At 39.7% G+C, this 6,000-nt stretch overlaps 1 long non-coding RNA gene across 1 annotated transcript; it reads left to right on the top strand.

Annotated features, from left to right (window-relative positions):
- Window positions 1-3,561: 3,561 nt before the first annotated feature.
- Window positions 3,562-4,900, top strand: LOC149659343 (uncharacterized). The gene is made up of 3 exons (XR_016369836.1): window positions 3,562-3,693; window positions 3,860-4,453; window positions 4,520-4,900. It is a non-coding gene; the product is annotated as an uncharacterized LOC149659343 (long non-coding RNA).
- The last annotated feature ends 1,100 nt before the right edge of the window (window positions 4,901-6,000 follow it).

The raw sequence follows: 6,000 nt of genomic DNA, 5'->3' as shown, positions 1-6,000 counted from the left end.
TAGCTTTTTAACGGTCATCGGTGTTTTAAAAATGACGCTACCTCTATAAAGCGTGCAAGGTACCAAGGCTTAACAAAAATTGTATGATAACATATTTGTAGAGATAGATAAGAACAACTTTTATAATTAAAATTAGAAACTAACAAGTCTCTTAAAGTTTTCGCGTGATCAACTGGTTTCACGCCAATCAAAGAGAGTATAGGGAAGGGGTGGAAGGAATGCCTCAACTTGTTGCTCCTTTTTCCCGGTACAGGGCGACTTCCGCTAAGCAAAATCAAACGGGCCGGAAGCTCTCATGTACCAATTTAGGAGCAACATCATTATTTGCGTAGGTGGAGCGGGGGAGTTTCCACTCCCCCCTTTACTCTCTTTGCGCCAATTAAATTATATCGTATTAGTTCCTCCATGTTTTTCTCGCCAAGCTGAGAACTACGCCTTTATCGACGCGTTATCCAAAAACCCGACTATTTTCTTTCAGCGCCAAGCACCGTGACGTCAAAATTCAAAACCAAAACCCCGTTCTGTAGGACACTGCTAACAGCGCTGAGCTCTGCTGAACGCGGCCCAGATTTCCACCATTATGCTTTCTTCTATTATAAAATCTAAGCCTGATTATATAAAAGTGTATTTAACTTTCAGCCCACTCTGAACCGTTAATGTCTTTGCATTACAGAAACGAAAACCAAGCGTTTACTTTTTGGTTCACTAGGCCTATTGACAAATAACAGTTCATTTGACCAACATTGTAGCGTTGCGCTTGTATTCACTATGGGAAGGATTATGCTATAAACAGCTGTAGTATAGCTTAAGTAAAATATAAACACCCATTTTAAATAATAATATTAAAAAAATCTTTGGAATATCAAAATGAAATAGAGCTTTAAAGCTACAAAAGTACTAAATGCATCATAATTACGAAAAATATTTCCACATATTCATTTTATATTATGGAAAACGGGAATTTTAAGGTTCTGAAGGATTTCTTTACACATCAGAACAAAAACGAACTTCTAATGTAGCGCACTAGTGTAACAACGGACGGACACATATAGACAAACACATAGACTGCTGTTTTACCCTTTCCGTATTAATTTTGAGTTTAGAGACATGATTATCTTAAATATTAAAATAAATATAATTAATATTAAATATTTTCTTCGATAGTTGTTCGCCTTATTGAGCGTTACATCGTTTTGAAAAAGAATAATTAAACATTCTTGAGAGACTTGACTTATATTGGCGTTTGAAATGAAGCATACGCCGGTTGCGTCGCCTTACTCAAATAGGTAGTATATAACGGTGTCGAATCGCAGCTATGGATAAGAACAGCGCAATTGCGTGAACCTTTGGTGGAAGCCCCGCCATTGGAAAGCCAGACGTTTCTCGTAACCCTGGCCGATCGCCGCGTATGTCTTAACCTTAACGATGATGATGATGATGGAGTAGAAGCCAGGTGTACAGACTGGTGTCCATGTGGGATGGACAAAAACAAAGACCAGAAGATGGTGGTGTTAGAAGCCAGGTGTACAGACTGGTGTCCATGTGGGATGGACAAAGAGCAGATGACGGTGGTGATTAGTAGCCAGTTTGTACAGACTGGTGTCCATGTGGGATGGACAAAGAGCAGCAGATGATTGTGATTAGAAGCCAGTGTGTACAGACTGGTGTCCATGTGGGATGGACAAAGACCAGAGGCTGGTGATGTTAGACAGGCAATGGAGTAATAGCCTGTAAGTGTAAAGGCTCGTTTACATGTGAGCGAGAATTAAGCTTAAAGCGGAGAGTAGAAGTTGAAAGTCGAATCTTTTTCTCGCGCCTAAAAAAATCGCGTCTGAAAAAAGCTTTTTTCCCGCTGCTCCACCTGCTCCTTCGTTTACATACGAGCTGGGCAGTAGCATGAGCCTAGATTGCAGAGTTGTCTTTCAGTCGGAAGTAAACAACTAAAATGGCGTCGACTGTCGTTAGTTTACTTCTGCTTAAAAGGAAACTATTGCTTTTGAAAAACATTCGACATTTATAACAAAAAACAACAGAAAATTAGAACTGAACGTCGTTGGTGGGCACATCCTATATGGAGAAATAGAAACAAAGAAGGCTATTTTCGCCTTTTGGAAGGTTACTTGATATAATTTGTCAAGATGCGTATATTTTCTCTACTTGAGCTTGAGAAAAATTTTGATTTAATTGTCGAGCTTGAAAGGATGAGGCAATGTGATTACACGTATTTAAAAAATTTTATCTTGTTCTTTTAAAGACATTCTCAATGGTGGTGCCTAGGCCTATTTCGCGAGATAAACAAACGCCAAAATATCAAACGATATTCGGTCCTTGGATATTATTGGCTTGGAAAATCACGTGACTCTCTGCGAGAAGCAAACACGAGCTGAAGATTCTACTGCGGCAGATCGGAGCTTATTCCGAACACCCGCTTCATCTATGAGCAACAAGCGCGACTTAAAAAGCTTTCGCTTGTTTGTAAACGGTATGCCTAGGGAACGCAAACCCCAATACGCCTCATCTCTCAGCTTTACGCTTAGACTTTTTCCATTTCTCGCGCACATGTAAGCGAGCCTTAATACAATTTTCAAAATTTCCGGAAATTGAGAACACGTTTGCTCCGATTTGCAAACTGCGAACGCGGTCACGTGGGTGTAACAACAGACAGACACACAGACACGTTAAAATTAGAACCTCTCCGTGACATACGTCACTCGGAGAGGTAAAAACTAAATACATACCGTGATGTAGTCACCTGCGAAACCTAGTCCGTTTTTACAATTGACGATGTTCGGGTGGTAGGGTAAGTGGACGGTTATACTACCATTTTCCTCATCTTCGAAGAACCCAGTCTGCCAACTGTGGTTCTTCCTAACTCGGAACCGCAAATACTTCTCTGAACTTCTCAGTTGGTAATAATATTCAAAAAGAAACTTCGGTTTATATAGTAGGGAAAGTTAATAATTCACTCGAGAATAAGGATTAATTTTAATTTTTTTATTTAAAACCACTTGAATCCATTTTTCACAAAGAGAGAGAGTTTGTATGCCTTAAAAAGTGGGCAGATAGCTTTGTCAGTATGATATTTACAAGTCGTGGAGATTGAGTTTGTTAATTCTGTTAATTTGGGACATCCTAAGTCTTCAAGATATATCACCTGAACACCCAAAAAATCCGTTAAAAAATTAGCTTTCTGCAACCCTTTAGTGTAGAAGGTTTTTCCATTCCCTGATATCATCACAGACACATCGTTTAGCTTCGAGTATTCCAACTCCCCGTCACCCCACTTCAATTGGCTGATATTGCTAAAAATCCAAGAGCATAACCGCTTATCAGCATATGATAGTTGCTCCCAAGGGTGTGGTGGTTCAAGAGTGAAAATCTCGTTCTCTCCCGTTTCTACAACGTAGTAACATATTTCTTTCAAAATAAATTTACTGTTCGCTCTGAGAATACAGCCTCTACGATGCACGTCATTCCTTTATTCCTATATATTAATTTAGAAAAATTTAAGTACAAAAATCACATCTTGACTATTAATTATTTAGCGCTTACGTTTTTGGTTTGACTTCGGATATTAGAATAAGACTTCGTTGGCTCATGAGTTGCCTTATATAGTACCTACTATTTGTTATTTCATTAAATATATAACTAAACATCTTCAAAACCGCTGGTCGAATTTAGTCTCACTTTACGGTAAGAAATTATTTTACCTCTTTTACCGAGACGTATACTCATTAAAGCTCTTTGTCAGCAAATTCCTATGGGATGGGTTACACTCTGTTCTAATTAATCGGTTTTCTACGGCAAGAAATTATTTTACGTCCTTTTTCATGAGTGTATTCCCAACCGTACATTTCAGAGTCATGTGTAATATGGGACAGCTTACTCTCCGTTCTAATTAACCGGTACAAACTCCACATGATTCACCGCCTAAATGTTATCTTATCAATCTCCGAAACATCTTCAAAACCGCTCGCCGAATATAGTCTCTCTTTTACTGTAAGAAATTCGATTTACGTCCTTTCTCATGAGTGTACTCCCCCGTAGAATTCACAACTTCTCATAGGGAATCATGTAAAAGGTGGGATAGTTCTCTCATTTATTACCTACTCTTGCCTGATGCGAGAGGTGTTGCAAGGTTGATGGGATGCGCGAAGCACGACCTTGGACATTGTCAAGGAGATGTATATCTTGGGCCATGTAGGGATTCCAAATCTGACTACCAAATTCTAGTATGGGACGGACATAACACGCAAAGAGGCGAGAGAGGAGGGTGCTAGAAATTTTCGGAAAGTTGGCTTTAATAGTAGCCAGTAGGCCATTTGCACTAACGCATCTTTTTTTGATGTGAATGAAATTTAAGGTCATGTGAAACTTGAATGCCGAGGTCCCGGCACTCATTTACACGTTGAATGCTATGTCCTGAAAGATAGTACGGGAACGGAGATTGGGGGTCAGATTTACTTTTCTGAATTGTTAAAACCATAGATTTTTGTTCATTAAATGATAAACCATTTAGTTCTGACCAAGTCGCAAGCTTTTTAAGATCTGATTGAAGACAAAGAACATCATCATAGGATCGAATCAGACGAAAGATCTTAAGATCATCAGCAAACAAACACAGCTGAGAGGAGAGTACATCAGGTAGATCATTAATGTGAAGTAGAAATAACAACGGACCCAGGACACTCCCTTGAGGAACCTCACTGACAACAGGAAGAAAATCACTTAGTGAATCCTCCACCCTAACCGCCTGGGTACGGTGGAGAAGGTAGGACTCGATCCAATGGTAGATGTTATTGTCTATTCCAAAAGCGCGCAACTTGGCCAAGAGGCGATGGTGGGGAAACAGAGTCGAACGCCTTGGCTAGGTCAAGATAAATAACTATTTAAATTTAAATAAAATGAGTCTGATACAAAGCTCCTGCGTATATTTAAATTAATAAATAATTTTAAAAATCTCCATGAAGTATCAGACTCATTTTATTTAAATTTAAATAATTAATAGAACCATGGATCAGAAGTTTAACATTTATGACAAGATAAATAACATCCACCCGACAACCGCGATCAAAGGCTTCTAGCCAGGTGGAAAAAGCGGACAAAAGATTGGTTTCTACTGATCTATTGGTTAAGAAGCCATGTTGAACTGGACTAAAGTTAGGATTCACGAGTAATAAAAGGGCGGAATGGATACATTTTTCTAAGACCTTACATATCGCCGATGGGTCGATAATTTTAGGCATCACTTTTATTACCCTTACCCTTGTAGATAGGAGTAACGTGAGCCATACGCCAATCAGAGGGAAGAGCACCTTCAGTAAGAGAGGTTGTAAATAGAATGTGCAGTGGGCGGGAAAGGGTTGAAGCACAATTCCTTAGGAGTCTGTTGGGAATGTCATCAGGACCAGAGGCGCTTTTAATATCTAAGTAATTTAGAATTAAGTGAATATCACGAATAGTGGGAAAGAAATCCAACATTACAGGCACTTGGGGTTAAGGAAAACTTGTTAGGTCAGCAGGGGATTAGTTAAAGTTTTTAACAAGGTTTGTATTTAAACAGTTCGCCATGAGTAGAGTCAGTTTTTGTTCCATCCGGTAACTTGATATTTAGTCGAGTAGGTAGACTACGTATCTGCTTTCTTACAAAACGATAGAATGCTCAAGGATTTGTTTTAACGGAGCGTAGCTTGCGAGCACGGGCCTTAGCATTGGCATCGGATAGGAGCGTCTTCAGGAGTTTCACCTGGGCCTTGTAGAGGGGCTGGTAGTGATCATAGAGCGACTGATCACTAGTACGGTTGGCAAGTTTAAGCTTTCTCCAGAGACGTTCTTTTGTACGGATTGCACGTTTCGTCGCGACGGGAATCCACAACCGCGATGGCCGTTTAGTAGCCGGATCATAAAGCGGCATTGATTTAGATATACAATCAAAAAGGGTTGATTTGAAGAAAGTCCATGCATCCTCCGTGGTAGAGCGAGAGAGAGGGGACCAGTCAA

Source organism: Phalangium opilio, unplaced genomic scaffold (assembly GCF_054372755.1).
Source record: "Phalangium opilio isolate 3A_F unplaced genomic scaffold, DU_Popi_V2 ptg000073l_1, whole genome shotgun sequence".
NCBI lineage: Eukaryota > Metazoa > Arthropoda > Arachnida > Opiliones > Phalangiidae > Phalangium > Phalangium opilio.
Note: the sequence above shows the minus strand (reverse complement) of the source record. Positions and strands in the feature narration are given on the sequence as shown.